Raw genomic sequence first — 12,403 nt, 5'->3', positions numbered from 1 at the left:
CAGATAATCCTCGAGCAAAGATGTGTTTATTCAGGATCACAGAGAATTTGCAGTTGGGGGTCTCCAACCATGGTGAGCCCCACGCAAGTCCCCTCACGCAAGGGGAAGAGAACACTTTTACAGAAGGAAAAGGAAGTTGGGAGGGCTGTAGTAAACCAAGAGTCCAAGGCTTTTCATTGGCTGAGTCCTTGCCTGGAAAGAAGAGAGGTCTTTCTTCTTCCTGTTGGGCTCTGCTATCATCACAGGGCATGAGAGCTCCCCCTTCTCACCTCCTGACTCTATTTAACTGATTTTTTTACAGTAAAAATCATCAGTTTTCCAAAGTGGTTGTACCAATTTTCGCTCTCAGGAGCAGTGTATGAGAGTTCAACAAATGTGTTTTGAATTAATTAATACGTGAGTAAAAACGAAGAGCATTTTCTCCCTAAATTTGGCTCCTAGAAAGGACACAGTCTCGCTACCTGCCCTGAAAAAAATAAGTCTTCTGTTTCTTCATTTTTAATTTTCTTCTTAGATATTTAATGAGTCTTAAACTAGGGCTAAACGAGAATGCATATAAATGCTACCTGTGAGAAAATTCCCAAGTCATCGAAATGAAGCTGTAATGTGGGTGTTTCCTCTTCTGTCTCCATATTATAACTGCTGATCACCACTCTGGGAACCATGAGCTTTGCTGGTTGTGAAGAATTCTGAGCGTATATTTAATTTTTCAGATGCGTATGAATAATATATATCTTCCTTCGTGGAATGGCTTAGATGCTCCTCTTGCTGTAAACGTATCCTAATCAAAAGGAATTGGGGAGTTAGACAATGGAGACTAATTAAAGTGCAGTTACTCTTTGCTGTATGAGTTCACCAGTGCACTCCGCTCTCTGTGATGAGACTCTGATCAAGGTGGCCACATTACATTATGTGCTCTGGGCGACCCTGGTTCACAGCAGGTGAGAAAAAGTGAGTGAAGAGGGAAAAACTAAGTGTTGCTAAGAGGTGAAGTCATTTATTCAGGAACCAGCCCTGTTCTTGTAGAATTGCTATTTAATAGGCATCCCTGCCTGCAAGTCTGTGTAATTTGCTTGAGGGCAGCTTATATTTTAGCATAGAGTCAACAGAAGATGGACCTTGTCCGTTTTTCAAATTTTCACTTACTCCTTGGGTCTCCTCTGTGATGGATAATCAGGGGATCTCATTGCACATCCCACGCAGGCTCTGTGTTGGGACTTAACAAGCAGCTGTTGTTGCTACAGCCCTACTAATAGCAATCTTAGACACTTAGGCATGGAGACATAGTTACATCAGGAGGGGGAGAAGGTGGGTTAGGTCAGGACAAGTCTGCAGCTCAGATCTGCAGCCTTGTGTGAAAACCTAGCGAAACTGACAAATGCTCAGAGGCTTAGTTTCAAAGATGGAAGGAAATTCAGCCACCATATGTAAAGAGTTGAAATCTTTTGGCTTTCTGCCAAGGCTCAAATGTAAGCCTGGAGTGGGGGGGAGGGAGGGCAAATGATGTGCTTTTGCCCACTGACATCAATGTGGTAAAATACTCCATTTTTGAACTGTGGTCTCTAGCACAAATAGTTCCTGTAAATGATAAGATATAGATTGAATCAAGCAGGCTGGAGAGTTTCCCTGTCTTTAAATTGGATCTTTGTGGATTAATGGAACTGTAGGGGAGCAAAACTTGTCACCCCCAAATGTGTCTCTTTGGCAGGGGGATTATTTCAAGCTAAAAACAATCAAGGCTCAAAAGACTCAGAAGAACCTTTGTCCTTGCCCCTAACTGTCTAAAAGAATTCAGATAGATGACCTGTTCCAAGAAGGGAGCTATTATCATAGATAACTGCAGTATACTGTGAACTAGAACATGAATTTGGTCCGGTAGACAGGGAGGAACCCGGCAAAGTCTGTTTGTTAAAATTCCTCTCTGTGTCCCACGGTTTTACTATGTGACCCAGCAAACATTTGTTTACCAAACATTTGCTTGTTTTTCATCTTTTTTTGTGAATGGCCTTCCTTTCCTTTGAAGCCCCCAATCCCTACCCCTTTCTCCTTCTCTCAGATGACGTATAAACCTCGATCATCTAACTTCTCCTTGGACCTCCTATGCTTATGGAGCCCTTATATATATGTAAAATTAAATTTTATTTTCTCCTATTAATCTCTCAGGTCCATTTAATTCTCAGACCAGCCAGAAGAACCTAGTAGGGTAGATGGATGGTCAGGCCATTCAAGATGGCAGTCCTCTTGCTCTCTGTACATCCCCTGCTCGACCAGTCCCTGCTTCACCTACAGCCCGCTCACACGGCTGATCTTCCGTCTCAATCACTGAGCCTTATCAGTAAATGCTTACACACTTGTCCTCAGTCCCAGCTAGTGATGGTTCTGTCTCCACTGTGACAGCTGATCGAAGGGGCAGTGAGGGGCGTGCTCCTCTGCCGGTTTTCCTGGTAAACGAGCCAACCTGATGTCAATTCCCCCTATAACTGGTAACGCGCTGCCCCACCCTCATGTCCCGTCCGTTGTCTGCGGACACGGGGGGGTGTCACTCCAGGACCTTGCTTCAGACTTGTAAGATCCCCCATCTGTTAAACCACTGATGTCTCTATGGCTGACTCCAGGCTCTTTCTTGGGTCTTGAGGCTGGGAAATTACAGGGCTGGTAGGCATGTGGTATGGACCCAATTGTAGGGTAAACTTTTTTTCCCTCCCCAACAGAATTCAATTCAAAAATGCTTATTGAAAAGTCACTATGGAAGAGACAAAAGCAAAATTTATGTCTCCATCAAACGTTTAGTATCATAGTGTATTGACATGAAAGATGTACGCATGATCCCTATTGCATTTGTACCTGTCTTAGCACTTCTCTACCCCATGGGAGGACTAGTGAAGAGGACTTTGGGACCCATAGTCATGAATTCGTGGATTAAGACTTCCAGGGTGATGAGATCCAGGACACACCACTTTGGGATACTGGATGCCTTAAGTTGAAGAAGTTTGAGAAGACAGCAGAAGCAGGATGATCACTCTGACTCCCACCCACCCTTCTTCCCTGAAAGCAGGAGATGAAGCTCTCGTGTGAAAGGTACCATGCCTGTACCGGGAGGAAGGAAGACATTCCCATCACCAGAGAGAGGACAATGGGGGCCAATAAGTCTGTACAAATAAACCTTGTTAAAAGAATCCTTATCTTCCCATTACTTCTTTACCACTTACCTCAGCCCAAACCCCACTGTCTTGTCAATTCTTTGTTTTTGTTTTTTTTTATTGTTTCTTTGTCTAAAAGGTATAAAAGCTTCCTGCTCTGGCCACTTGTTTAGGTCTTTATTCTCTTATGAATTCTCCCATGCTCATGCAGAAATTCAATAACACGAGTGTGCTTTTCTCCTATGACTCTGTCTTACTGCAATTTAATTCTCAGGCCCAAAGAGGGTAGAAGAGATCTTTCCTCTCCTACAGTTCACTCAGAAAAACCCACTGAATTCTAACTCCCTCTGTGACCAAAACCAATGCAACAGTAAGCATAGTCACAAGAAAAAGAGAATTAAGCAATAATGTACCTAAATAGGTATACTGAAGTATATTTTGTACTCTTTTCACATTGATAGGTTTTTAATTTCTATATTCGTAGAAACATGGGCCGTCTGGCATCAAGACAGATGGTCATCACCAACTCACAGCAATAATCTCATCGGTGCTCTGTCTCAGTTCTTCTCCTTGGAGAGCTGTGATGAGGGCAGAGCATCATCCTACACATTCCAGGGTCTGCACAGTAGGGAGGGACCCCCCAAACATATGAATGTGGGAGTTTATATAAATTTTCCCCTTCTGAGGGTGGGAAATAAACTTAATCTCCCTAATGAAAGCAAAGCCCCTTTGAGTAGAGGAGGAGAGGATCCTGAGTTGCTACTCTTTGAAATATAAATAAATGTCTCTGGGGGAAGAGAAGGCAATCATCTCTGAGTTACACTCTCTGGGAAGTCTCCAAGGCTTGGGTCTCATCCCCTCCTTGAAATGCAAACACATACCTCCAGGGAGATGAATCTCTTACTATCTATCCAGTTATCATTTAACTTCTATGCCCTACCTTGTAACCGGTTCCCGGTAAATTTGCCAAGAAGGCCCTGGCTACGCAGACACGTGAGTAGTCACTTTCTGACACACAGCTGAAACCAACTCAAGTAGTTGTTTAAAAAAGATAGTTATGTGTATTCTTCTCCTCGAATTGTCAATTTCATTTTGAAAAGCATTTGACAATCTAGGTCAGAGTCCGAGATCCCAAAATATTTCCACATTGTTTTGGGGGAAGTTTATCAATTTTTCAATCATCTTAATGTCCTCATCTATTCATTTGGAATCCCTATACCTTTCTCTCCCCACCTCACAGGACTGTGGAGAGGAGCAGGACAGTAAGGGCCATGTGTTTAGTATTACTGGATATAGGCATTTGGTGGTATTTAATAAAACACCCTCAGTCCTCCAATAACTAAAAATAATGTTACCTTTTGTGGTGGATTGTATTTTGCAAAACTGTCTGCAATAATATGTCCAGTCCCACGTGCACCTCCAGAACCTTGCTACATCTGCATCAAAAGCCAGAATCTACGTCCCCTCCTCTTGAACCTGGGGTAACAGGGTCTTTGACTAATAGCAGGTGGTGGAACTTCTTGCTCTGTCTCACTTGAGACATGAGCCTTTGGACCTAAAGCCTCCCTGTGAGTTGTTTTTTAAATTAATTAATTAATTAATTAATTAATTTTTGGCTGCATTGGGTTTTCATTGGGTCTTTCTCTAGTTGTGGCAAGCAGGGACTACACTTCATTGGGTTGCATGGGCTTCTCATTGCGGTGGCTTCTCTTGTGGATCACGGGCTCTAGGTGTGCGAGCTTCAGTAGTTGTGGCACATGGGCTCAGTAGTTGTGTCTCGCAGGCTTAGTTGCTCCAAGGCATGTGGGATCTTCCTGGCCAAGGAATCAAACCTGCATCCCCTGCATTGGCAGGCAGATTTTTAACCACTGTGCCACCAGGGAAGCCCTGTGAGTTGTTCAGCTACGCTGAGGCAGTTCTGCTGGAAAGACCATGCAGAGAGACACACAGAGGTGAAGAAATGTGCCTAGAGGCCTCTAGAAGTTCCAAACTCCAGCTGTCTGAGTTTTCCCAGCTTACATGCCAGACATGTGAGGATCAAGCATTCAGAACATTCCAGCACTGGACACAGTCTGACTGTAACTGCAGGAGACACACTGAGGGAAACCACCTAACTGAGTCCAGTCAACACCCCAAACCAGGAGAGTTAATCATAAGCTGATCGCCACTGTTTTACACCACTAATCTTCGGGTTGGTTTGTTGTGGGGCAATAGATAACCAAAGCTTTAATTTTCCTTTAATTGTTAAACTAGAAAAAGCAATCCATGAAAGGATGAGATTAACTACCTGATGAAGACATAGTAGATATTCTTGGGACCACCAAGGTGACTTGGGAACACCATATCCAATAAAGGCAACATCTCAGGGGGAAGGCCCAGGCATGATTGTAACCATGAAAGCTGCTTCTGTCAAGGGCAATGTACCAGGTCCAAAGAAAGACTGCAGAGCGGGAGCATGGAGTCTACAGAAAAGAGAGTTGCCAACAAGATTTCATGGGTGTTTATCCCACACTGTTCAACAAACTAAGACATGGATTCTGGTGAATTATGAAATCAGGAATGATTGACAGGGCTCTTCTTATGACCTGGATCATATGTCCTTTTGGACTAACTGGTGTCCCTTGTGCAGATGTCCTGCCCACCCAGGAAGCTGATGTGTATCAGACGTCCTAGAGATCTGCCCACGAGGAGACTCTGTGATGACGGGACCAGAGCACAGGATGGTGCTGACCCACGTGGCAGTTTTAATTCTGTTGGTAAGTGCTGTCGCGTTTATGCTTCAGTGGTTACAAGATCAGTTAATGTACATCAGTCTCCTATAACCTTGTCATCTCATAGTGAACTGATACACATTGAGTTCCTAGATTTGCAGTTCTGACGAGTGGAAAAGGACCCTAATATCTTCTCAAAGGCCTTGTCACTCTGGTTTCCCTCAGAGCTGGCATTACAGCATAACACTTTAAGTATCCAGTTCATACCTGATCAACAACGTCACTGTTTGTGATGGTTGTGTATAGGTTTTTGAGTGGTGTCTGTCTGTATTTCTTTTGAGTAAACATCTAGGGATTACTGGGTGGTACGACAAAGAGCTTTCAATACAGCATGTCATTTAATTCTCACCAGCAGCCATTTGTGACAAGTATTATGGTCCTCTTTAGAGATGAAAGCTAAGACTTACAGAGATTATGTAGTTGCCTAAAAGTACGTGGTCAGTGGGGGAGAGACCCAGGTTTGACCGCAGAGACTGAGGTCTCAACTGTTCTTTCTTCTGTAGCTACTACTAACGTATTCCTAGCTGATGTCTAATTAGTTTGGAAGTTAAATTAAAAAGTGTGGCCTCATCAGCCCTGTGATCAAGTGTGATAAAGACTTGATTTCAGATGGAGAAATGAAAAGATTAGAGTGTGTAACGAGGAAAGCCTTTATGGAATTGATTTGGGGATCAATTGAAATTGATCTTCAAATATATGAAGATGGCAATGAGAGTGAATTCAAAACTCAATTCAAAGATGAGTCATGACCTTTACCTTTTTATTCAGTGCCAACAGTATAGGATTGTGCCAACCTCCAGCATTGAAACAGAGCTCTGATCAATGTTTTCTCATAAGGCTCCTCTGTGGTTAATGCCTACGAAATGTCACGTTAGCACAAAAGCAAGCATGAACAGTACAACCCCTCAAACACATACTCACATTTGTGAATTTCCAACGCTCTTTTTGCACAATAATGAGAGTAATAACTTTAGCACAGGAATAATTAACGTCTTTATCAATTGCATTTTATATACAAATATATACTGCTTGGATTTCAAAATGGTATTCACAATATGAACAAAAGAGAAACTGTAGTGAAGAAACTGTAGATTTAACCTCTGAAAATGTATTGTGGAGATTCTGGAGCTCCTCTGTAGAACTGGAAATAATAGAAAATTGACAGTGAAATATAAAAGTAGATTATGAATAGTTAATACCCAATTTTTCTTTGGTGAAGGAATTAAAATAACAACTAAGTAGTCACCACAGTGACAATTTAAGGCAAATTTGTCATCCTCCAGTCCCTAGCACAAGGTCTTGCATTTATTATGGGCTGAATAAACTTCTGCTGAGTTGAATTTAATCTTTCCAAGATGAGTGTTTATAGGAATGGTGTGATAATAGTGACAGGTACTCTGTAGAAAGTCTGTGGGTTTAGCATTAATAAAGGCAATACACTCTTGTCTTACTAACAAAAACAAGCATGGAATACAAATGTGTTATTAATATGGGAACCAGCTCCCTCAAAGAAGTCCAAACTGAAAGGGATTCTTAACAATTATGACTGACACTTGGCTCGCCTAAGACGTTTGAGCACTAGGTATTCTTTTCTCATAGGCTTGAGGTACTGCGGAAAACTCCGGTAAAGTCCTTCTGAGGATTACACACTGGAGAGGCTAGCAGAACAGAGGTAGATGCAAAGAATCCAGCCTCTGGGATCTTCCACCTTGTGAAGCAGAGCTCACCTCCCATTGTAGAAGTTGAAATGGATAAAAACTCTCCAGCCACCGTTCCCTTGCAGTCAGGGCTCAGGATGTGAGCTCTGCTAAGCAGATGCTCTGGCCCCTTTCTTTTCTTTTCTTTTTTTTTTTCTCCCCGCAGAGGGTGCACCGTTCCTGGAAGTACTGCGATACCAAGTCGATGCGTGGAGTGCACGGAGCAAGCTCCATGATTCCAACTCCCGGTTCCAAAAATCCGTTTAATACGTTGTCCTCGGATAGAGGACGTATCAGATATTAAACTGATAAGAACAGATACTACACTTGATCTTAGCCAAAAGGCCGAGAAGCGATTCTGGCCCCTTTCTGAATGGGAACCCAGTGCCTTGGAGAAGGAAGAATGCTACAGAATTCACTCTGGCAAGTCTGTGGGAAGAGCCAACGGGACATCCAGCTTCCAGAAGCTGCAGTGGTCAGGGTTCCCATGGCAGTTCCTGACTTGTGTGCCCGCATTGTTAGCAGTTTATACGCTAGAGTTTATGCCTATTGTCAGTAGCAGCAGTGCCCTCATGGCACTAATTCTGTGATGTGATGTTGGATAGTGTTCAAGGATGCTTACCCTTTTAATCTGGAACTAAAAACCTAACTGATATGTCACCATTTTATAAAAACAAGCTGCAAATAGCTAAAGCATACGAGGGTGAGTCAAATATTATCCGCACTCTGGCTGTAGAATTTACAGACGTTTTAATATAACAGGAGTGCGGATAATTTTTGACTCACCCTCGTGTAAAGAACTCACGTGGAATAAAGATAAGTTGGGGCATACTGTTTCCTCCAGAGGAAAACAGGGTAACTATGGTGATCTGAGGCTCAAAGTATGTGAACCAAAAACAGAGTTTGTTAAGAGTGCAAGAGTAATAGTAAAATAAAGGTTCTGTATAAGACCTGCGGAACACCTGCACAGGTGTTCACAGAAGTAAGTATTTTGTGCAGCGAACCTGGATTGTGGTCTCACATTAGGTCAATTGCAATGGATCTGTGGAACCATCGCAGTAAGAATCAATTTCAAAATTTTACTGTCCTGGGTAATATGAATTGTTTCTTCTTCTTACAATAAGCACCTCAGGGAAATGCGGTTGTTGCCTCCCTAGCATTCATTCTCTCTGTCTCCTTTCTAATGGGAGCCAGAGCTTCCTAGCTTCGCAGATTGGTTGGGATGGATCTCACAGGAGCTCTAGGGATGGGCCATGGTCTTGTTGGTTGGTTAGGGTGACGATTCAAGCTGTGTCAAAGGGACAGAAAGGAGATGTTTGATGAGGAGCTTCTGGAGGAGAAAATTATTCTCTCTCTCATGAATGCTACCAAAAGATGCTCCCTTCTTCCACTGGTTGTGAATGGGAAGCAGTTACCTCCAGTTGGTGCTTGCGACATGGTGCTGTCATGAAGAGTGACAGCTTTAGGGAGATTCTGCCACTCAGGAAGGCAGAGCAGAGAGTTAGATATAAAGTGGGCCCTGTGGCTTCATTACACTACCAGGCCAAGCTTTGCCTAAGAGGCCATTCAGGCCCTTTGGTATAAACTGCTAATAATGCAGGCAGCATGGAGATGGAGTTGCCAGTGACCAAGATTTATTGGGAGTAAAGCCAGTGAAAGACAAAGGTGGAGGAAGCATATTGGACAGTGACACCTGTGAAAGCAAAGGGGGAGAACTCAGAATTGGGCACGACTGGACATCACTGTCTGCATCACCAGACTGTGATGCAGATTTTATAATGTATTGGCCAACCCAACAGGGAAATTTAGAGCAAAACTTGCTTATTGGAATAGTCTCATGTTGGGCAGAAATGTCCAGGTCCTGCTAATCCTGCTGCGCTTACCGGCCAGGGCTGTCCAGAAAGAGTGTGGTCCCAGCTCAAGACGGTGGGAACCGCAATGCCCAGCAGCTGGTGGCTGTCAGTTACCTGCAGTCCTCACAGCTGATGGTTCATTCCTTTTGGGAGGAAGATTCATGTGGTATAATTCCTCTATCTCTGGACTTCTTAAGTTACCTGAACCACTAAATCACTTTCTTCTTATTGTTATCATTATTATTAAACAATTTGACTTCAGTTCTTTTTTATTCCTTGTGACCAAAGGAATTCCAACTGGTATATGAAGTAACACTTTTGAATTTTAAAGGATTGTCAGTTCGCTTCAACACACACTTAAGGAACAATGTACTTTATATCATCTCTTATCTTTAAAAACAAACAAATGAATGAATAAACTCAGTATATATCACAGAGCTGAGATAATGCACAGTGACTGCTGTGATTGATATCCATTTCAGTTATGTTGCTTGTCAGTGTTTATTAATGCTAATTGAGTTTTTAGTGCCCAAAGCTGCTTTTTTTGGTGTAGAAGATCAAATGTATAGTTCTTTATGTTTGTGCTAATATTCAATTTATAAAAGGTATAAGTTTTATAACCTAGTACTAGGTTATAAAAACTCATAAATCTTGCTACTATATTTACAAATGATATTGTTACAATTTTAAACACAAATTTATTTGTTGTTTAATTAATGCTCAATTATTTTATAAATTTGGGTGGATTGAATCCCTTCAACGTTAACACTACTTAAAAATTTTGTTCACTAGATTTGCTTAGACATTTCACACTATCATTGCCAACTTGATAAACTGATTCTCTCAAATACTTCAAACACCTGATAAGGCAAACTTACAAATCTAACATGCAAGATACATGTAATCTGTATAAAACTCTTGTAAATTTAGTAAATCAGATTTACAAGTTTAATAATAAATCAGATTCTCTTATCCATTTCAAACATCTTAAAACAGATAAGGCATATACAGAGAACATTATAACTATAGACAGCTTACAAGAAAAGATGAACTCAATTTGAATTTATACTTTCCTGGAGTTGAGCACTCAGTCACCCAACAAAAGGAATCACCCACAAGAGCTTGCAGTATGTGACACACAAAGATAAATACTGTATGATCTCACATATAAGTGGAATCTTAAAACAAACAAAAAAACAAACTTATACAATAGAAGGGTGGTTGCCAGGGGCCGGGGCGGGGGTGGGTGGGAGAAATAGGGAAAGGTACTGGTCAATAGGTAGAAGCCTTCAGTTGTAATATGAATAAGTTCTGGGATCTAATGTACAGTATGGTGACTATGATTAATGTGCTGTATTGTATATTTGAAGTTGGCTGAGAGAGCAGATCTTGAGCGTACCCACACACACACACGTCACTGTATGAGGTTATGTGTGTGTTAGTTAATCTGACTGTGGTAATCATTCCACAAAGTTTATGCATACCACATCATCACATTGTACCCTCCAAATATATATTTATATTTTATATTTTTTATAAATATAAATATTTATATTTTATTTGCCAATTGTAAAGAGGGAAAAGAGAGAGAGAGAGCGCCAGTTGTGCTTGCTGGTTAAAAACTTAGGCCCAGGAGAAGGGTACTGGTCCAGATCCAGGTAGGGAATGTGGCCTGGAACCAGCACCCAGGGACCACTTCAAGAATGGTGCTACCTGAGCCACATCTTCTGAGTCCCTTCTTACAATCTGGTTTTAGCAGCTTTATCCTTGGCAGACTCTAAGCTTGCAATTTTCAACTGGGATAAAATTTAACTCCATAGTCCAATGTATCATGTATGTCTTTTGTGTGCCTTTCGAGTTTCATCCTGACCCCAATTCTCAAATTTTTATTATTTGATTTCCACAGACAGAATTCTGAATCCCTCTCCTAAATCACAACTTATCTCTTTGTTGTCTGATTAGACATAACAAATTCATCACCCTCTTTATATTTCACTTTTTCTTTTGCCTCAGCTATCTCTCTTCCAAAATAGTTTATTGAGAATCAAAACATCTCTGTTCTAAAGAGTTATCTTTCTGTTAGAGATGGCTAAGTCATCTACATAAATCACCCTTAAAAAGGGCAAAAATAAAGACTGCTCTAAAAGCATCATAAGCAAATGTCTATGAGATCCTTGTGGCTGACAGAATTCTAAAACGGCCCCCATGAACATTGCCCTCAGTGTTACTCCTGTTATTATGTTACCTTACATGATAAAAAAAGATTTTCCAGATGTAACTAAGGTTACCAATCAGTTGACCACAGATAGGGAGGGTATCCAGATAGACCAAGCCGTTAAAACGCAGGGAGTTTCCTCTGGCTGGTGGCAGAAGGGGAGTCAGGGAGATCGGAAGCCTGAGAACGAGTGAACATGAAGGTAGCTGTTTCTGGGATGGAGGGAGCCTCAGAGCAAGGACCTGAGAGTGGCCTCTAGGAGCTGAGCATTGTCCCTAGGTGAGAGCCACCAAGGAAGTGGGGACCTCAGCCCTACAACCACAAGGAATTGAATTCTGCCAACAGTCTGAATGTCTGAAAAGAGGCTCCAGGTGAGAGCTCAGCTGGACTGACACCTGGATTTCAGCCTTGTGAGAACCTAAGCGGAGCACTCCGTTGTGCCTGCCCAGGCTCTCACCCATGGAGCTGGGAGCTAATAAGCAGATGGTGCTTCACATCACTTTCTTCCTGGTAATTTGTTACGCGGCCACAGAAACTAGTACAATCAAGTAGATAAAAGTTCTACTCACGCCCAAAGACTAGATTTATTAAACTTTTAATATATGTATGTGTATCTGGAGGCATCTTTAATATAAGGAGGTCTTAGGATTGAAGATCGGGTTTTTTGAGGGCTTTTCTGGTAGAAGTAGGCAGTGAGCCTGGAAGGCTCCATCTTGGTTGACTTAGG

At 42.0% G+C, this 12,403-nt stretch overlaps 1 non-coding gene across 1 annotated transcript; it reads right to left on the bottom strand.

Annotated features, from left to right (window-relative positions):
• Positions 1–7,772: 7,772 nt before the first annotated feature.
• On the bottom strand, positions 7,773–7,965 carry LOC130830675 (U2 spliceosomal RNA). Its single transcript, XR_009047844.1, has one exon. It is a non-coding gene; the product is annotated as a U2 spliceosomal RNA (small nuclear RNA).
• Between the last annotated feature and the right edge of the window lie 4,438 nt (positions 7,966–12,403).

Source organism: Hippopotamus amphibius, chromosome 10 (assembly GCF_030028045.1).
Source record: "Hippopotamus amphibius kiboko isolate mHipAmp2 chromosome 10, mHipAmp2.hap2, whole genome shotgun sequence".
Classification (NCBI taxonomy): domain Eukaryota; kingdom Metazoa; phylum Chordata; class Mammalia; order Artiodactyla; family Hippopotamidae; genus Hippopotamus; species Hippopotamus amphibius.
The sequence above is the reverse complement of the archived record's forward strand: the minus strand, read 5'-3'. Positions and strand labels throughout refer to the sequence as shown.